Source organism: Macrobrachium rosenbergii, chromosome 42, assembly GCF_040412425.1.
Source record: "Macrobrachium rosenbergii isolate ZJJX-2024 chromosome 42, ASM4041242v1, whole genome shotgun sequence".
Lineage (NCBI taxonomy): Eukaryota > Metazoa > Arthropoda > Malacostraca > Decapoda > Palaemonidae > Macrobrachium > Macrobrachium rosenbergii.
The window spans coordinates 42533401-42556394 of record NC_089782.1 but is presented as its reverse complement, the minus strand read 5'-3'; the positions used below and the strand labels follow the sequence as shown (position 1 = coordinate 42556394).

The following is a 22994-nucleotide window of genomic DNA, read 5'->3' as shown; positions in this document are numbered from 1 at the left end:
TCCAAAAATTCGAGTATCGAGTTAAATCCAATAGTTCGAAAGTTCGAGAATTCTTTCATTCCAAGAATTCGAGTATCAGTTACTTCCAGCAGTTCGGAAGTTAGAGAATTCATCTACCAAGAATTCGATTATCAATTCCATTAGTTCGAAAGTTCGAGAATTCATCTATTCCAAGAATTCCAGTATCAATTCCAGTAGTTCGAAAATTCGAGAATTCATCTATTCCAAGATTTCCAGTATCAATTCCAGTGGTTCGAAAATTCGAGAATTCATCTATTCCAAGAATTCGAGTATCAAGTTCATTCCAGTAATTCGAAGTTTGAGAATTCATCTATTCCAAGAATTCGAGTATCAAGTTCATTCCAGTAATTCGAAAGTTTGAGAATTCATCTATTCCAAGAATTCGAGTATCAAGTTCATTCCAGTAATTCGAAAGTTCGAGAATTAATCTATTCCAAGAATTCGAGTATCATTCCAGTAATTCGAGTAGTTTGAGAATTAATCTATTCAAGAAAGTATCAAGTTCACTCAGTAATTCGAAAGTTCAAGTCTATTCCAAGAATTCGAGTAACAGTTCATTCCAGTAATTCGAAAATCGATCCATTCCGGTGAATTCTAGTAATGCAAATCGTTGGTTAGAGAGAAAGCGAGTAATTTCTGGTCTCATATAGAAATCAAGCCTCTGGATATTCATAATCCGCAAATTGAAGCGACAAAAATAAAAAAAATACAAAGATAATTTTGATCCAGAAATTTGTTAGTTTCCTATTTTTTAAACTGCTGTTGAAGTGTTGTTACATTTACTTGTTTGTTGATTAATTTACATTAATTTTTTTTAGCTCTACTTTGCCTGAGCTCTGTATGTAATTTTTCATTTCTTTTTTATAAATGAGAATTCTTTTCTGAAGAAACTTGCTTTGCAAGTTGATGGACTTTTAGGGTTATTGCACGAGAAAATTGCACGTTTTAACTAACATATCCGACTGAATATTCTCAATAATAATAATAATAATAGTAATAATAATAATAATATAATAATAATAATAAACATGAATATGAATAGGGATCATCATCTGAGTAATAATAATAATAATAATAATAATAATAATAATAATAATAATAATAAACATGAATATGAATAGGGTTCATCATCTGAAAAAAAAAAATAATAATAATAATAATAATCGGTGCACATTCTCGAATAATAACATCACGAGTGCACATACATTCCGAACCACAATGACCAGTAACAACATCGGAAAACATTTCTTTTGGCAACGCAACCAGAGAAAGCCAAACCCCAGAACTTGATAACTCTCCTAAATAACAGAATGAAGCCGAAAGCACATCGCGAGGCGAGTGAATGAATTCTCTCTCTCTCTCTCTCTCTCTCTCTCTCTCTCTTTCCCCAAAATGGACGATTTACAGCGTCCTGCCCCCATTCTCGCGTCTTAATAACTACCACCGTCTGGCCACCTGTTCGATGCGGGGCTGGCGTCGTTTGTCTTCGAATGTTCGAGTTCTTTTTTTTTTTTTTTTTAACAACAAACGTCCGGTATAACGTTCAAGAGCAGAGGCGTTTTTTAAAACACGAGAGGTGAATGTTCACTTTTTTTTTCTAGGTGCGAATATTCAAGTTTTTTCTGGTTTTTTTTCTTTGTGTTTTTTTTATAACAAACGTTCTGTATTAAGTTCAAGAGCAGCAGTGTTTTTAAAACACGAGAGGCGAATGTTCAAGTTTTTTTGTATTAAGTTCAAGAGCAGCAGTGTTTTTAAAACACGAGAAGCAAATGTTCAAGTTTTTTGTGCATTCATGTTTTTTTCTTACAACAAAAGTCCGGTGTTAAGTTCAAGATCAGCAGTGTTTTTAAAACACGAGAGATGAATGTTTCAATTTTTTTTGTATTTAAGTCTTTTTTACAAAAAAAAAAAACGTCAGGGATTAAGTTCAAGATCAGCAGTGTTTTTAAAGCACGAGAGGCGTTTTTTTTGTATTTTCGAGGGCACAAAAAAAAGTATCGTGATTAAGGTCAGCAGCGTTTTAAAAAGAATTTGTGAGGTTTTTTTTTTTAAAGGAAATGTTTAGTATTACGTCAGTGGATATTGGCTTTAATAACGACAATCAAGAGAATCGCAATAATGTTTTTGAGTTCGATGGCTTTTTATTTTTTTGGCATATGTTCAGTATTGTCAATGAACGTTGCCTCTAACCAAAACAATCAAGAGTTTCTCTTTCGATCGACAGCAACACTTTCAAGCATTTTTAAAGTTCTGTGGTGTATCTATCATCTTTTCCTAGAACCGAGATTATTATTATTATTATTATTATTATTATTATTATTATTATTATTATTATTATTATTATTATTATTATTATTATTACAAGCCAAGTTGCAACCACAGTTGGAAAAGCAGAATGCCTTAAGCCACATGGCCCCAACAGAGAAAGCAGTCCAGTTCATAAAAAGAAAATTGATACATAAAGAATAAGCCATGAATGCAAAATAAAAAAAAACATAAACAACAAAGTAAAATTAATAAGACATATAACAAATAAACTAAGAAATGCGGTTGAAGTCAGCCTGATCAACAAAAAAATTTGTACCGAGAATGATCGTTCCACAAACTGGTCAAAAGAAATAAAAGTTTGGAATACTACTGCATTGAACTTCACAGGAGTAATAGTCTGACTGTTAGAATCAACAGCATAAATATAAAATATGTTTATATACTTGTAAATCTTTCTAGATGCACTGAAAAAGTATATCTGCAAACATCTATATTGTCATCCGAATTTTGGTTCAAATTGCAATTGGCTGACATCTTGGAATTATTATTATTATTATTATTATTATTATTATTATTATTATTATTATTATTATTATTATTATTATTATTATTATTATTATTATTGTCGAAAAAGATGCGGGCAAAAACTCGGAATAAATGGCTGGCTGATCAATAGCAAGACTCTGTACAAAAGCTACAAAAATGCGAATCTGTAGAAAAAGACAAGTTATCATACAAAAACAATAACTGCATCTTATACGTAGACTAGGCTCAGACTCGGCTTGCCCAAACACACACACACACACAAATGTGTATATATATATATATATATATATATATATATATATATATATATATATATATATATATATATATATATATATATATATATATATATATATATATATATAGTGGGAGATGGACAGGCAAGTCAAAATCAGATGACTTTATTAGAATCGCCAACGTTTTGGACCACAATTGTCCCATTTTCAAGGCTAAAAAGACAAACAAATTTACAGACAGTGAAATGACTCGGACAAAAGTGAAAATTAAAAATTACAATTATCATAAATAAGATTCAAATTGATAAATACGCATTGTTCGAAAAACAGTACACACAAATATCATAAAATGATTAAAATTTAAGTCATCACGCATTGTTCGAGTTTTGGAGCTAGTACTAAACACGGCGAAACAGTGAGTCACCTACACTGTTTCGCCACAGTACTAGTCCCTGGGGTCAAAATATATTTCGCCGTGTTTAGTACTAGCTCCTGGGGATAAATGTATATATGCATTACGCGTGATGACTGAAATTTCAGTCATTACGCGTAATGACTGATTACGCATGTTGACTGTAACATATTTATATATATATATATATATATATATATATATATATATATATATATATATATATATATATATATATATATATATATATATATATATATATATATATATGTATGTATATGCATAAGAGAAAAAGTCAGACCACCCAAAATCTCTTCGGTACTGCCGCCCTCTCTTAGAGGAACTCACCCAATTCGACGCATGCGCACACACACCGAAACACATCAGAGCAATCACAATTCCCGCAACGCATCGCAATTTAAGAAGCCGAATTGAACCGTTTTCCTCTTCACCTCAGAAAAGGTGTCATCTCCAGCATGTCTTCACATAGAACCAATAAATAGGACCACCTACAAATTACCGATGATGATACGTTACTTTTTTCCTAATGTGGGACTCGATAAGATCAAGATTCTGGGGGCGATGAGATTATGGTATTTTGAATAACGGGAAGGTTCTGATGGATAACATAATAATCGCTTCTCTAGTGAATGGAACGATAGTGCCGTGGAGAGAGAGAGAGAGAGAGAGAGAGAGAGAGAGAGAGAGAGAGAGAGAGAGAGAGAGAGAGAGAGAGAGAGACATTTTCCACAAATAAAAAAAGTTATATTCAGTACAGTTCAAAATTTGTTATGAAACGCATACAAAAGCAAAGAGAGAGAGAGAGAGAGAGAGAGAGAGAGAGAGAGAGAGAGAGAGAGAGAGAGAGAGAGAGAGAATTTCTACTACTAAATAAAAAAAGTGTTATATGCAGTGCAGAGTAAAAATTTGTTATGAAACAAATACAAAGGCAAATGAGAGAGAGAGAGAGAGAGAGAGAGAGAGAGAGAGAGAGAGAGAGAGAAGAGAGAAGTCCCGCTGGTAAATAAAAAAAAATGTTATATAAAGTGTTGATTACAAAATTGTTGTGAAACGCACACACAAAGGCAAAAGCGGAGAGAGAGAGAGAGAGAGAGAGAGAGAGAGAGAGAGAGAGAGAGAGAGAGAGAGAGAGAATTCCCGCTGGTAAACAAAAAAAAATCTTATATAAAGCGTTGATTACAAAATTGTTGTGAAACTCACACAAAAAGGCAAAAAGAGAGAGAGAGAAGAGAGAGAGAGAGAGAGAGAGAGAGAGAGAGAGAGAGAGAGAGAGAGCTTTTAAAAGAAAAAAAAACAGAAGTTGAAAAAAATCTCTAAAAAAAAAGCATAAGAGAAACATACAGAGGAGGTTCGATTGATTTCGTGACAAATTCCTGGCATTACAAGCGCTTAGGTCATCGAGAGAGAGAAAGAGAGAGAGAGAGAAAAGGAAGTGGGTTGTAGGAGCAAGCGGACAATACCGCCCTAACCAGCGCTGACCGCTATATCATATGGCTTTGTTTTCCGGTAACACAGTTTCAGTCAGTGGGGCGAAAACCGCTGCGTGTTTATCTTTTCAAGCCTAACTTTAATCGGAGCCGTTGCAAAGGCTTACCCATAGATTTATCCGGAGCTGTTGTAAAGGCTTATCCCTAGTTTTATCCGGAGCCGTTGTAAAGGCTTAGCCGTAAATTTAAGCGGAGCCGTTAAACACAAGCAAAGGGAAAGTACAGTAGAACGAGCTAGAGAGCCGTTTCGAAGGCAAATCCCGTCTCTACTACTACTACTACTACTGTAAAGGATCATACCTACTACTACTCCCAATATCAAAATCAAAGAGCCGTTTACACATACAGAAAGTAAGACTGTGGCCCTTTCTTACAATAGAAACAATCGATTAAGTTTGTCAAATTTTTCTCATAGGCACAGATCAGTGGGATAGCAATCTCATGTCCGTTATTACAGTAGAACAGGTTCGGCAACAAGAAATTTTAGCGGGAAGAAAATGAAGAGAGTATCCCACAGTATAACAGCACAAGGTATACGTCTTTTCAAATAAGTTCTGTATAATTTTGAAATATATGGCCACGTAAATGAACTTAAAAGAAAAGAAACCTTTTCTGTAAACATGCTTCCCTCTATCTCCTTAAAGAGAAATATTTCCCGGCGTTAATAAACCAAGAACTTAAATTTTCTTACTTGCTTCACTATTCGAGAGGAGCTCAGCTGACAGTGGGAAGCCAATACCCTCTCTTCTGTATGACTGGCGGCTTGTGATACATTTAAGAGCTTGGTAGTCTTCTTATGGTTAATGAGGCCTTGAGGACCTGATAAATGCTTAATTATCCCCCCTCCCTCCTATCACTCTCTCTGTATCTGATCCAGACGCTAGCAGCTTTGACTGTTGATAAACAATGACTTTTAAAGGCCTTGTACACTGCTTAATTAACAACAACAAACCGTCCCCCACAAACAAGTCTCAACTATACATTAGCACCTTCGACAACCGAAGAAGAATGGCGACTCGAAGTCACAATTGAATTGAACTGAAATGAATTGAACTGAATACAGAATTTAGGCCAAAGGTCAAGCACTGGGTCCTATGAGGTCATTCAGCGCTTAAACGGAAATTGACAGTGAAAGGTCTGAAAGGTGTAACAGGAGGAAAACCTCGCAGTTGCACTGTGAATCAATTGTTAGCAGAGGGTGGAAAGTAAGGTTGAAGAAATAAAATATGAAAAGAGCTACAGTACAAGGAACGAAAGGGGTTGCAGCTAGAGGCCGAAAGCACGCTGCAAAGAACCTTCAGTAATGCCTACAGTACACCGCATGAGGTGCACTGACGGTACTATAGCCCAGCTACGGGGACTTGAAGCCATAATAAGTGTCAAATTAAAACATTCCATTCAAATCTTATTTTCCCGCCACCTCTCTCTCTCTCTCTCTCCTCTTTCTTCTCTCTCTCTCTCCCTGTGAGAGGTTTACCCTCCTCAGCTTTCTTTTCCTCTCTCTCTCTCTCTCTCTCTCTCTCTCTCTCTCTCTCTCTCTCTCTCTCTCTGTCCCCTTACCCTAGCGTCACCTTCTCCCAATACCCCCGGCGTCATAATCTTCCCAGGGAGTCTTTTTCATCCTATCATATCATCCAACCATCGCCATCATCCATCCGACACACAAGCATCCGATCTTCCAGAGAAAGCTCCCGTCCAGACAACGATTGTTTTCACCGCACGCCCTGGATTCTGAGGAGCAAACCACACTAGCCTTTATGCACGAGAGCTCTAAAGACCAGAATAGCTCGGGAGGGTTCGCTTGACACTGTATCCCGACCGCTTCCTGTTGGAAGTCCCGAAAGTTCCCCCACTCGGCCCACGGCGACGTTCGAATTGCGAGACAGGTGTCCTTGGTTACCTCGCCGTCGATGACCGTGGTCACTGTAACGCCAGTTTTCCATATCAAATCGATCTCTTGATCCGTGGGTAACCCCCTATGCATATAAGCAAATTCTTCGTGATTATTATCACAGTATTGCTTATGCCTATCATGCGTTCGGTTTGCACTGTGCATTAACTTCATGTAATGCACATAGTCTGGTCTGAGACAACAGGTCTGAGACAACGGAAGATATTTTTAAAACAATTATAACGTGAGTGTCAAGAGTATTATGGTAGCACTGATATAATTTCACGGACCAATATACAAAATTTCCAAAGCACATCATAAGCATGGAGCTACGCGTCCCATTATAACGGTGGGATAAGTAATACTCATTACTAACGTTACTTGCAATAACAGCAAAAAAAAAAAAAAAATAAAATATTCAACTTTATTAAAGCAAGTAAAAAATGCGCCCAAGTTTCTTCGGCGCAATCGAGTTTTCTCTACAGCCGCTACAGCGTATAATCAAGGCTACCGAAAATAGATCCATGTTTCGGTGGTCTCGTTATAATGCTGTATGAGCCGCGGCCCATGAAACTTTAACCACGGCCCGGTGGTGGCCTATCCCATATCGTTGTCAGAAGCACGATCATGGTTAACTTTAACCTTAAATAAAATAAAAACTACTGAGGCTAGAGGACTGCAGTTTGGTATCCCTCTAGCCTCAGTAATTTTTAAGATCTGAGAGCGGACAGAAAAGGTCGGACGGACAGACACACCCGGCACAATAGTTTTCTTTGACAGAAAACTAAAAACCACCAATCCTTAAGATATCTATCTATCTCTCTATCTATCTATATATAATACATATATATATTAAAACTAAAGTTTTTAAGAGATACTGACCTTAATCAACTGGATATTTAGAAAAATGTTACCAAAGGAGTCATGATGAAAACAGTGTTATAATTATCAGTGACACTGATATCCTTTCTATTAATCTTGTTTCTGCAGGTAAGATAACAATGCTAATGTGGCTTTTGCTAGTAGAGAAAAAGGTTACGAATACCAGCAGTATGACACGGTAAGCATCGCCGTCAAGCAATGTGGACAGAATACAAGAGCTTGCATAAAGAAGGAAGCAGGTAAAAAAAAAAATGCGAGACCATTAATTATATACAGAGCTCTGTACAAACATACTGTCACAGGGATCACAAAAATATGAAACTGATCTCGCCAAGCCTTTTAGCTGCTGCTGTCCTTCATTTTCTCTCATTTCCTTCACACCTCCAAAGATAACACTGAATTTCTGTCAGCGTCAAAGCATAAGTCTGAAGTGGCATTGATATATCAAGTATAAGTCTGAAGCGGCGTTGATATATCAAGTATAAGTCTGGAGCTGTGTTGATATATCAAGTATAAGTCTGAAGTGGTGTTGATATATCAAGTATAAGTCTGAAGTGGTGTTGATATATCAAGTATAAGTCTGAAGTGGTGTTGAAATATCAAGCGCAAGTCTGAAGTGGTGTTGATATATCAAGTATATACAAGTCTGAAGTTGTGTTGATATATCAATTATAAGTCTGATATGGTGTTGATAAATTAAGTATAAATCAAGTATAAGTCTGAAGTGGTGTTGATAAATAAAGTATAAGTCTGAAATGGTGTTGATATTTCAAGTATAAGTCTGAAGTGGTGTTGATATATCAAATATAAGTCTGAAGTAGTGTTGATATATCAAGTATGAGTCTGAAGTGGTGCTGATATATCAAGTATAAGTCTGAAGTGGTGCTGATATATCAAGTATAAATCTGAAGTGGTGTTGACATAGCAATTATAAGTCTGATTGGTGTTGATAAATCAAGTATAAATCAAGTATAAGTCTGAAGTGGTGTTGATAAATAAAGTATAAGTCTGAAATGGTGTTGATATTTCAAGTATAAGTCTGAAGTGATGTTGATATATCAAGTATAAGTCTGAAGTGGTGTTGATATATAAGTATAAGTCTGAAGTGGTGTTGATATATCAAGTATAAGTCTGAAGTGGTGTTGATATATCAAGCATAAGACTGAAGTTGTGTTGATAAATCAAGCATAAGTCTGAAGTGGTGTGGATATACCAAGTATAAGTCTGAAGTGGTGTTGATACATAAAATATAAGTCTGAAGTGGTGTTGATATATCAAGTATGTCTGAAGTGTTGCTGATATATTAAGTATAAGTCTGAAGTGGTGTTGATATATTGAGCACAAATCTGAAGTGGTGTTAACATGTCAAGTATAAGTCTGAAGTGGTGTTGATATATTAAGCACAAGTCTGAAGTGGTGTTGATATATTAAGCACAAGTCTGAAGTGGTGCTGATATATCAAGTATTACTGCTAATGAACTACATGCAATTTGCCTATCTTAAATCCAGAGAGCTGTAACCGTCTCTTTCCTCAGGGAAACTGGCTCTATCCTACCGAGCCACCCAACCAGAGCATGAAAACAGAAGACCAATAAAAGAAAAACCTAGACGATTATAACAGCGATGGTGGAGAAGACCAGATCACGCGAGAAATTTTTGGATAATGAGACGATGAGTCAGTTTATTGTCAGAGAAGAACAAAAGTTTTACAATACGTATAATTTGAGTTTTGAATTGTTCTACCGTGAGCAGGAGGACAGAAAACAACATAGACTGGTCACATGACAACTTAAATATAAAATAACATATTTACGTGACAAAATAAATATAAACGGTACTTAAAAACGGTGAAAAATCTAAAACAGCTTAACAGTACAATATCAATAAAGATTTATAACTGATGTACTTTCAAGCTTCTCAACACCTACTCCATTATTGCAATAGCAAAAGGCAATCTGAAATCAAAAATTATTTCGGAGCTCTGACACTACAGACGTGAGTGAGTCTCGTATTTTTCGGGTGTTCCAAAAAACTTTCAGTCATTGTTCACACGTTACCTTGATACGTGAAAATCCGTGAAATCGAATGATAAAATTTGTATATTTTTTGCAATGACTAGGAGTCATTGCAAAAATGACATGGTGGACAGAATTCATTCCTCTCTCTCTCTCTCTCTCTCTCTCTCTCTCTCTCTCTCTCTCTCTCTCTCCTCCTGAAGGTTACTATTTAACAAGAACAAAAGTATATATTTGTATATATATGCAAGCATAAAGCTACAAACGTCTTTAATATCCAATTCGCTCTACCTCGGAAATAATATATTTTCATATATGTTACCAGAAGGGGAATTTTTTAGTTGATAATAAGTTCGTCGTCTCGTGGGCTCGAACCACGGAAGACAAGAACTCAGGACTACAGTGAAGCACATTAAACCACACGGCCACCAAGTGAGGTTATATATATATATATGTTATATATACATACATATATATAACATGCATGTATATATATATATATATATATATATATATATATATATATATATATATATATATATATATATATATATATATATATCTTTCCTCGTTCTATAATGACCCCAGAGGAAAAACGATAATCCCCTCGGAATTTTCCCAAAGACGAATTCCCACCACCAGCTACCGGGAGAATGATGGTCGCATTATATAGGTTAATTGTTACGTCCAAACGGTCGTCCAATTTTGTGCAGTTACTTTCTGTCGCCGAAGATGCTAACCTATTGGCTGTAATAATCTTTATACCTTTACTGACTCTAATAACGCCAATATATCTGTCGTTAATGCAGAGCGCAATAACCACAACAAACTTGATACTTTCTCTCTCTCTCTCTCTCTCTCTCTCTCTCTCTCTCTCTCTCTCTCTCTCTCTCTCTCTCTCTCTCTCTCTTGGTGCAGCGTAGGTCAAAATGTTGAGGGAGTGTTTTGTGAATTCCACCATAAAATCTCCAGTCTCTCTCTCTCTCTCTCTCTCTCTCTCTCTCTCTCTCTCTCTCTCTCTCTCTCTCTCTCTCTCTCTCTCTTGGTGCAGCGCAGGTCAAAATGCTGACTGAGGAAGTGTTTTGTGAATTCCACCATAAAATCTCCAGTCTCTCTCTCTCTCTCTCTCTCTCTCTCTCTCTCTCTCTCTCTCTCTCTCTCTCTCTCTCTCAATATGCACGCGCAAATACACATGCAAATAGTTAAAATCGTGTCATCGTCAACAAGTTTCTACTTTCTCTCATCATACACACAAAAATGCAAGCGTAGGTAGGATAATTGTAAGACCAGCCCTTATTGTCTTCAAATCTAGATTCTGTGCTGAATTCTAATGGGTTGTTTTGTCGAGTCATATAACGTCTAGTATTTTACAGATTTTTTTTCTGAAACCATTGACAATTTGCGCATTTCAGATAGTAAAAAGTTATTTAATGATATATCTCCGTATTACAGTAAAAAGAGGTTCGCCAACTTATCTCAAACAGATTGAAAACAAGTCAGCGACCATGAGTAATGAACATGCCTTTGGCAAATGATAGATATTCGTGTAAGGTACACTTGTTAGAACTACCAATAAGTCGCTGACTTGTAGTCAACCTATTTATGACATGTGTGTAACGAGTTGCCGACATGTGTATGACATTTTTCACTGTAGTGTGGACTCATATTTAAGTTATGTTTCGTAGTCAGCTTGAACTAAAACTAGTGAGCTGAAAGATGAATTGACGAGATAAATTCTTTGCTAATCATCAGAGCTGTATTTTATAAAAATTCATCTGAAAATGCTGAACGAGGCAGAGAAAAATCTTCACAGGCGGCATAGTCAGCTATAGACATCACTGTGATCATCATTTTTAGTTTTTTGTACAAGAAAATTACTGAGATGTCCGTCCGCACTTGTTCTGTCCGCCCTCAGATCTTAAAACTACTGAGGCTAGAGGGCTGCAAGTTGGTATGTTGATCATCCACCATCCAATCATCAAACATACTAAATTGCAGCCCTCTAGCCTCAGTAGTTTTTATTTTATTTAAAATTAAAGTTAGCCATGCTCGTGCGTTTGGCAACGTTATAGGACATGCCACCACCGGGCCGTGGCTGAAAGTTTCATGGGCCGCGGCTCATACAGCACTATACCGAGACCACCATAATGGTAGATCTATTTTAGGTGGCCTTGATTATACGCAGTACAGACAACTCGTTTCTTCGGCGCCTTTTTTTATTGTTTTGTGGCGTAAACATCAAGACGGACACGCGTGGCCTTAAGAAACTTTGATCAGAGGAATATAGGTTAATATTAATTCCTGAAATCGAAGAGAAAACAGAACTTTGATCAGAGGAATATAGGTTAATATTAATTCCTGAAATCGAAGAGAAAACAGAGTGAAAATCGAAAAAACCGAGTTCAAAAAGACTTACTATGAACTAGGACATAGACTTTAGGCCAAAGGCCAAACAATGGAACCTATGAGGTTATTCAGCGCTGGAAGGGAAATATACAGTAAGAAGGTTTGAAAAGGTGTAACAGGAGGAAAACCTCGCAGCTGCAATAAGAAACAAGTGTTAGAGAGGGTGGAAAGTCAGATGGAAGAAAGAGAATATGAACGGAGGTATAGCAAAAGAAATGAAAGAGGTTGCAGCAATGGGCCGAAGGCACGCTGCAAAGAACCTCAAGTAAATGCCTACAGCGCACCATACGAGGTGCACTGACGGGGAGAAAGACTCACTGACCCAAAAGAATCTCTCCCATGAGAAAATATTCTCACCTGCTCTCATTATTCTCATCACCATCACCATCATCATCCGCGTCCTTCCTCGAGGAACTAATTCGTGCGGGCAAAGACAGAGAAGATTTGAAATTTCATGGCCCAATCAACCTCATTACCATAAAGCACCCCAATCGGCAGCGGACGTATTCATTCCCTCGACCGCATCAGCAGTCGCAGATGATTCAATTACACCTCGGAGAATTGGTTCGCTGTTTGTGTGACGGGAGATAATCAACCGTAATCAGTGTTTTTAATGGTCTCCAATGTCCATGGTAGAACTAGCGCAATAATTTCTATTAGATATACTGCAAGAGTGATCGTGGTTATGTTCGCGTCAATTTGATTGGGCGTGCATAAAACAAAAGCATAAACACACTGTGTGTGTATGTATATATATATATATATATATATATATATATATATATATATATATATATATATATATATATATATATATATATATATATATATATATATTTATACATATATATATATATATATATAATATTTATGCTGTATATATGATATATATATATATATACTGTAATATACATATATGTATATATATATATATATATATATATATATATATATATATATATATATATATACATATATAATATATATATATATATTATATATGTATATATTTGAGATTAAAACGGCCAATAAAAACACTATACATACGTGTATAGTGTATATAGTGTTTTCATGGGCCTTACTGTCTTCTTAGTACAAAGATCACAGTAAAAGGAATTCATTTATATTTATATATATATATATATATATATATATATATATATATATATACATATATATATATATAAATACATAGTGTATACATATATCTACATATTTATATAAATATATATACACATATAACATATATATAAATTCATCTTTACTTTTTTATTCTTCCAGGATGTGGCAAGAGATGGTACTTCCGTGCCTCAACTTCATAATTCGGGATAGGGTTGCTAACACCATATATACCTAAAACCTGGTGCCAAAGTCCACCAGCCTTAATAGTACTAGTGTCTCTACTGTTAATATATCCGTAAACCAATCCTGTTCCGTTTTCCTACATCTATGTAATCTAAATAACCACAACCTCTGCAATCTCGGTTTAGTGGTTATAAAAAAACATATTATAATATTTTTTGCAACTACCGTAAAAAATGTACACAGTACACAGAATTTAATGTACCAATGTATGTGTGGGATGGTTGCTTGGGATAGGTCAAGAGAGAGCGGTAATATATTCTTAATATTGTGTGAATTACGGAGAGAGAGAGAGAGAGAGAGAGAGAGAGAGAGAGAGAGAGAGAGAGAGAGTATAGGTGTAATTCTCCTGTTTACAAATCCAAAGGTTTCGTTAAAGATGTTGACAAACACCGCTGATTAGTTTCTAGCTCCCTTGTTGTAGAGGCGATATGTTTTCACCATTGCACGATAACAATTGTAACTGGTAGTCTAGGCCTTGTAAGAGGCACGCTCAGGTGTTTGAAGTGTTTGTGTGTGCATACATACATATATGTTTGTATGTATGTATGAGGTCAAGTACGAGGGCGTGGGGTTAGCAACCTCATCCTTTCAACACTTTCTGAGAAAAACAAACGACTCTACCCTGTAACCTTCAGTCACCACTCCTCTGCAGGTTAAAAAGGTGTGTCTCGCATAAAGATATATATATATATATATATATATATATATATATATATATATATATATATATATATATACACACACACATTTATACATACATATATATACGTATATATATGTACACACACATACATGCACATATGTGTGTATATACACATTCATACAAATATATACATATGCATATATATATATATAATTGTTTACATATTTAATATATAAATATATGTACAAATACAGTACATGTGTGTGTGTGTACATTAAGATGTCAGGAAAAAATCAATATTCGTACCAGGATCGAATCAAAAGCTTTCCAGCGTGTCAGCAACCAGGCACTTTCTTTTCCTTTTTATTGCAGACGTCGATCGAACCGGCACACCTTAATCAAGTTCTTATCCACTGCAGGTCGAGGAAAACTTAGAAGTAGGCGGTAGACGAGGAAGAACCGGAAACAGGAAGGAAATTCCTTCTTCGTTTTTATTTCTTGTACAGAAACTCCTTCGGGGGTCACTTTCGAGTGTAAGTTCACTGGTATGGCGCTGATTTTTATTTTCATTAAGTATAGTGTCTTGCTTTCTAGTCAAAGTTTACACACGTTCTGTGAACTCTCCATGCAATGTTGATTTATCAATATTTCTTTCTCTTTCCTATTTACAGTCCTTCATCAATGTTTCTTCCTCTTTCCTATTTACAGTCATTTTCTCTCTCTCTCTCTCTCTCTCTCTCTCTCTCTCTCTCTCTCTCTCTCTCTCTCTCTCTCTCTCTCTCTCCACAGTTCACACAATATCATGCTTTCTCTTGATCTATCCCAAATAAATCGTGTCCCTCTTGAGTTTATTCACGGATCTGAGAAGTCATCACAGGCTCTTGAAAAAAGGCAGGCCTAATTTCCTAATTCACTGCAGGTAGAATGGTATAATCTTTGGACACTAATATAAAGGATGATCACTATAACAACTATTGTCCTGATTTTGTGAGCCCCCCTTACCCCCTCTATCTACACTTATTTACACACACAAATATGAGAAGTGTCATCCTAAAAAAAAAGGTCAAATGCAAAGGTCGAAAATAAAATCGTCCATAGCATAGACTGTTTACATAACTCGTGAAACTATGAAGTAGATAATCTTTTAGTTAATGAAAACCCGTGAATAAAATACTATGGTAATACCTGAATGAAAAACTTTACAGCAACATGTGCTGCAATATTCTAGGGAATATGCTGAGCTTGTTCTGCAGCAACTGGGTTAACGACCCGTTTAAACCAGTTATTAAATGCATATACGATAATGGACCATAATTCTTAGCAGATGTGATACGCAAAATCTTCGGTTCATATAAAATCAAAATCTACAGTGCTTGACGAAATATTCACGCGAGCTGTCAAGAAAGCAAACTCAAGCAAAATGGATCATCATCCGAGATATTTTCGGAAGCTCTCCTGTCGGGACCTATTTTGGTCGATCTTCCTCATTACCTTCAAGGAGAGAGAGAGAGTTCCTCAGCCTCATCTGTCAGCAGGATACGACCGCCGACTCGACTCCTTAACATCGAAAATCTCTCAATTAGCGACGTCAATCATCGACAAAATACTTCCGATACACGACCCACTTCGCGTTTCCAATGTCACCTGGGGGTGGGTGGGGCGGTGGGGGAGGGTTGAGCGTAACCCCTCACCTCTCAAAGCATAGGACTTGAGGTCGAAATGGGTTTCCAGATGCGTTCGGCGGTCGTTAAGAATAATCAGGGTGATTGGCTTCCTGAATGCTGCATGGCGCGGCTCGTTTGCAGGGCCTCCGCCGATCACTGTAGTCATCGGCTCGTGTCATCATCCTCCGGGTGCGACGCTAGTCAAAATGCTGGGGAAGTATTTTGTAATTTTAACCTAAAATCTCCCGCCCGCTTCCTCTCTCTCTCTCTCTCTCTCTCTCTCTCTCTCTCTCTCTCTCTCTCTCTCTCTCTCTCTCTCTCTCTCTTGGTGCAGCGTAGGTCAAAATGCTGAGGAACTGTTTTGTGAATCCACCGTAAAAGCCCCCCCTCTCTCTCTCTCTCTCTCTCTCTCTCTCTCTCTCTCTCTCTCTCTCTCTCTCTCTCTCTCTATATATATATATATATATATATATATATATATATATATATATATATATATATATATATATATATATAAATGTATATATATACATACATACATATATACCTGTATATATATATATATATATATATATATATATATATATACATATATATATATGTATATATATATATAATCTACGTATGCATAATCTGAAAAGTCTATGTCGAATGGAGGCGGAAGTATTTCATTGGGCTGGAAATTTTAAGGCCTTCCATAATAATCAAAGTTCAAGGTTATTCCAGTTTTCAAAGTCCTTATCTGACAGGTAAACTTTACGCAACCGCCCTCGCTCCCCTCTCTCTCTCTCTCTCTCTCTCTCTCTCTCTCTCTCTCTCTCTCTCTCTCTCTCTCTCTCTCTCCAACAAATTTAAATGATTAAACATACCCCATTCACATATTCTTTTCGTATGAATCTCTATACATTCCCAGATCACCTAAGACTGTTAACCCATTTTTCCCAACATCAAATACATCCCAAATATTGTTGTCCAATTAAGCTAGTTTTACACTAGCACAGGGCCGCCCTCTTAGTGCACAAATTACAAGTGCAATCAACTTTTCTCTTTATATTTATTAACCATACTTTAACTTTCTTCCACAAGAATCAACTACTTTCACCATTCTGCACTTTTTCTTCATAAATCTTATTGCTTCTATAAATCTCCGGCCGTTTTTTCTGATTTGCAATTCATTTCGCACCTAGCTATTATTATTATTATTATTATTATTATATTATTATTATTATTATTATTATTATTATTATTATTATTATTATTTCATTAGATGAAACCTATTCACATGGAACAAGCACACCAAAGGGGCCACTGACTCGAAATTCAAGCTTCCAAAGAATGTTGGTTTCAACTTCCCACCGCAGACCCCACGCTGCAGCAGTAACTGATCATGATACAGAGCCAGTGATTTTACATCGCCCTGGGGGAGACGCGAACCCGCGACATCTGAGTGCCATGCCACGACAGTAACCACTATACCAGCGGACCAGATATTGCCACTACTCAAAATATCCAACCAAAACTTTATTGACTTACTTCCATCTTTCCATCAAGCAATCATTCTTCTCATCACATATTCATTTTCTATAGAATAAATAATAACACTGCTATCTTCTGCGGACGCTTACACCGTCGCATTCCTTATCCGAACCGCACCTTAAATAATTGAGTAACTTAATTACAAACCGTTAATTAACACACCTTTCCCTCGTCAGAATCTGTAATTATCTCTTCTCATGACACCCTTCTACTGTTTCTCTTATGTTTGTAAGTATTGAGAAAATGGAGAGATAAATTTTGAAAAATATATATACCGTATGCACTTTTGCACATACACGTAGTGGGCATTTTGTGTGTGTGTGTCTGTGTATGTGTATATAAATAAATAAATATATATATATATATATATATATATACATAATATATATATATATATATATATACACATACACACATATATATATATAAAAATAGGTTTATGTGGTGTGTGTATACAGTACCATAAAACACACATATATATGCACATACTATGTACACATACACACATATAAATATATACTGAAAAATCAGGTTTAGATGGTGGTGAAACAACTTCAAATCCTGTCTTCTTATTAAGACAACAAATATGTCAGGAACCTATGTGAAGGTGAAGGCAAGTACTCAAAGACCTTAAATCATCATCTAACCCGAAGAGAAGATCAAGAAACGGGATGGAAAGTTAAAGGCGACTCTCCAACCTGAAGGATAAGATGGTTACGATCCTTAATTCCAAAGGACTGAGTCCTGGCACACGTCCTTCACTTACAGAGGGCAGACTTGCCATTCGTTGATGTATAGGACTATACAATATAATTATTAAAAGGAGCACAGGTACACAGACAGACAGACAGCCAAACACACACACAGAACCATGGCAACTCAAGTCTTCATGTATTTGTATTGTTTCAAAAGTTCAAATTTAGTGTGTGTGTGTGTGTGTGTGAGAGAGAGAGAGAGAGAGAGAGAGAGAGAGAGCAACAAACCAAAATTTTTGTGTTTTCCCTTATTTTTCAAAAGTTCAACATGAGAGAGAGAGAGAGAGAGAGAGAGAGAGAGAGAGAGAGAGAGAGAGAGAGAGAGAGAGAGAGAGAGAGAATGGCAACAAACCAAAATTTATTTTTTCTTTATCTTTCAAAAGTTCAACATCACCGAGAGAGAGAGAGAGAGAGAGAGAGAGAGAGAGAGAGAGAGAGAGAGAGAGAGAGAGCAAACCAAAATTTTCATTTTCTCCTGATGTCTCTAAAGTTCAACATTTCGGTGGAAGAGAGAGAGAGAGAGAGAGAGAGAGAGAGAGAGAGAGAGAGAGAGAGAGAGAGAGAGAGAGAGAGAGAGAGCGCGACCTATGCTACCCAGCCTTCCTCGCTTCTTCTCAGAGAACCCTGCAATCCACCCATCCATCCATTTCCATCCATTACAGCTTTCCAAACCGATTTACAAAGCCAGGAAGTCGAGCCTCATCTTCTGCTGGCAGCTTTCGCTCGGGGAATCTTCTCTCCCGAAACCATCCTTCGTGACAGTTGTAATAAAAAAAAAGAAGAAGATGATTGTAATAAAAAAAAAGGAAGAATAAGAAGAAGACAGGCTGCTCATAGCTAAGAAGGAAAATGTCTTTTGTTTGTTTTTTCGGAATGTTTAATCATGAGTTTTCTTCTCTTATTATTATTATTATTATTATTATTATTATTATTATTATTATTATTATTATTAACCCTCGTGGGTATGAATATCGAGTAAATTTCCTGGGCTTATTTTAATGCAGATAATGAATAAATAAAATATATTAACCAGGACACACACATACGGTTATTAGTGTCTCTCTCTCTCTTTCTATACAGTATTTCGTGGGATGATATTGTACATTCCAAGGAGGTTCAAGGGATTTATTATTATTATTATTATTATTATTATTATTATTATTAACCCTCGTACGGAGAAGGGGTGTGTCTTAATTTAATACGTATGAATATCGAGTAAATTTCCTGGGCTTATTTTAATGCAGATAATAAATAAAATATATTAACCAGGACACACACATACGGTTATTAGTGTCTCTCTCTCTCTCTCTCTCTCTCTCTCTCTCTCTCTCTCTCTCTCTCTCTCTCTCTCTCTCTCTCTCTCTCTCTCTCAAATAATGCGACAAATGAAAAAAACTGAAAACCAATAAATGTCAGAAAAATGAAGAATCATTGAAGAAAAAATAATTCTTAAATATCTCTTTCCCTTTCTCTTTCTCTGTCTCCTCTTTATCTTAAAATGGGAGAAAAATATAGAAGAGTCAGAGAAGAAGAAGAGATAGAAGCGGACATACAGACACTATCTTCCCAAACAGCACACATAGTTGATTGTTACCACGTTGCATATCGTATTTTATCGGGTGAGATGCTGTGCAAATAAGATGACGAATCACTGATCTCTAACTTTTTAAAAAAAATTTTATATTACATTTTTCCACAATTCCCATACAATGAATAACATTATGCAGTTTTTGCCTCCTGAGTAAGGTAGGGAGTTCAAATCGATTTAAAAAAGTACTTCGCTATGACCCTGGCCTCATAACGATTCAAACTATATCTTGCATTCGTAATTCTTCCTTAAAATTTAGGATTTGAACGAACATACCTACTGACAGGTAGTGTCTTTGTACATTATTATTGATGGGGGGGGAGGGTTGGTTCTATCACAGTCATCCTATTCGACTGGGTGGTTTTTATAGTGTGGGGTTCCAGGTTGCATCCTGCCTCCTTAGGCAGAACATTATTATTATTATTATTATTATTATTATTATTATTATTATTATTATTATTATTATTATTATTACCATCCTGAGGGGATCATTTTGGCAATACCCAGCAAAATATGCACTTGAAAAATTTCATGTTGCTGATTATGACGTCTGGTTAAGATTTAAATGTCTTACAATTTACCTCTTCATTTTCTTTTCGGACTCTGATGAGTAAGAAAACTCAAGTCCCTGTGTAGCCCAGGCCCGACGGACCCAAGAAAAAGAAGGGCTAAGAAAAGAGAGAGGGCTTTACCCGGTAGCAAATATAAACTTTCGAAGTAAATATAACTGAGATATAAGCTTTCGAAAGCAATTCGATTATCTGGAAAAACCATGAGTTTTGAAGTCTGAAATCTTGAAAAAAAATAATACAGTAACATCAATAACTAACAAGTAAAAAATACGCCGAAGTTTCTTCGGCGCAATCGAGTTTTCTGTACAGCGTATAATGCTGTATGAAAGTCTCAGCCACGGCCTATGAAACTCTAAGCCGCGACCCATGAAATATTCAGCCACGGTCCGGTGGTGGCCTGTGTTGTTGGCACTCATAGCGGTGCCAGACGCACGATCATGGCTAACTTTAACCTTAAATAAAATAAAAACTACTGAGGCTAGAGGGCTGCAATTTGGTATATTTGATAACTGGAGGTTGGATGATCAACAAACCAATTTACAGCCCTCTAGCCTCAGTAGTTTTTAAGATCTGAGGGCGGACAAACGGACAGACAAAGCCGTCACAATAGTTTTCTTTTACGGAAAACTAAAAATGAACTGAAGAAATAAGAAAAAAATAATAAAATCCCAGTTGCATGGATTTCAATATGCAAGGTATTCTTTAAATAAATCTATTTGACAGAACTTCCGCATACCTTGTTCTTAGCTAGAGCGAAAAAAATGCAGTTCTATATAATCAGGAGGTTGTACCGCCTCTGGACCTAACTTTAGCGGCCAAGATCTGTGTTTTTATTATGTACCTGTTGTCGAGTACAAATTACATTACAAGAAATCAAATGTCTATCTTCTCGCTGTCCATATAACTGAAGTTTTTATTCAAAGAAAATTTTCTGTAAAATATAGAAGCCTAAGGATTTTCATGTCTTTTTCCGTGTGACAAAACCTTCGTTCCTGAATATCTTTTTTATTTTTTTTTTAGAACAAATGCTTTTCTTTATCCAAGGCCCAACGAAACCAGAACAGGGAAGAGGGCAGGACGTAAGGATTACAATTTCCAAGAACTACTTCAAAGTAAATCAGTATTCATCCAACACATGAAAAATTTTACCGGCTGTCATTAAAAGTAAGTCAATTTTCCACCACAAACAAAATTTCCTGAACTGTTACTTCGGAGAGAAATAAGGGTAAAGGAAAAAAAAAACATATATTAAACAGCTTCTGTTCACAGCAAACACTGTAAAGAATTGTAAGCCATGGGCATTAGCTCCTTATCCAGTTAAAAATCAGATTCAAGCAATTTATCAAACTGTCCGTGAGTTTTGCTTTCAGTAGGATGTTCGACAAAGGAATAAAATGAAGTACAACTGAATAAGAGTGCTTAAAATTCCTCTAATGTAACTCAGCTTCTACACTAACCGGAACAAAAAATACAAAAAGACAGCGTAAAACTAAATAGTAACTGCATCTATTGCAAGCGCTCGCACTTGAAAAAAAAAATATTCACGACCAAATCAAAAGTCAAGGAATTCTAACTTGGAAAAACCGTAGCTCATTGCAAAGAAAGGATCAGCTACAAACACCATTTTAAAATTACATTTAGATTATGTTGGCCTCACCCTAGCACGGATCCTGGTCCTTTAATCAGCACGCAACAAAAATAGGTACAGTAAGTTTTTAAAAAACAAAAATTCCTACCTGAACGTGGGTACCATCATCCGTCCCTAACATCCATCCCTTAGGGGGAAGGTTCCTTGTCCCCATTTTGATGCGTCGGCCTGTACAGTAGTAAACACCGTTATTTCTCTCCCTATACCTCACACCGCAATTAACGTTTTACCTTTTGGGTATTCAGTAACCTCACTAATAACACGATGTAGATCCACAGCTTAGCACTTGAGTTCTGGACGAGCTTTCATCTCACCTCTACACTGAGAGCGTCACTCTATATTCATTTATTTTCATCACTGAAATTTATTCCTTATACAGACCACTCCCAAAGCAATCAATTAATAACGGGAAGGCCAAGCTCGTAAGCTGGGCTTATGCCAGCTCGTGCACCACTCCCAAATGACTCAAAGAAGTCTGTGATGTCTGTACCACCGAATGACACAGGGAGATCTGATTCGGAAACTTAGCCAGCACGGGCTCTTTCTCTTGTAAACAATACCACCGAAAAACAACTGGAACTCTGTTTCAGAAACTTAGTTGTGGCCAGCACGGGCTCTGGCTCACTTAAACACCCCGCGGGCAACACGACAAATGTATCCAGTGACTTGGCGACTGCAGACACAGCCGGTGGCACAGACATCCATGCGTGCGTCCCCGACGAAGGACGAGCGTTGAGTGTGAGCTTGCTGCTGTCGCATCTACTGCCCCCGTCCCACTGGCGGACTTTTTCGGCGGCAGTAGGTTACGTTACGGGTGGACCGAAGAAACACGCAAACACACACACACACACATACACATACACATACACACAGGTATCGCCCTTTTAACCGGGGTGGTACTTGGCGCTATATCAGGTGGCTAATAAGGAAGCCGTGGAAGGGATCGTCTCGCCAAAGGCCATTTCGGGAACCATGCTCTTCTCTCTCTCTCTCTCTCTCTCTCTCTCTCTCTCTCTCTCACAAACACACATATACACA

At 36.7% G+C, this 22994-nt stretch overlaps 1 protein-coding gene across 5 annotated transcripts in view; it reads right to left on the bottom strand.

Annotated features, from left to right (window-relative positions):
• The window catches only part of mdu (meduse), a 452262-nt gene that overhangs the window by 327245 nt on the left and 102023 nt on the right, over positions 1-22994 (bottom strand). The window lies entirely within an intron of this gene.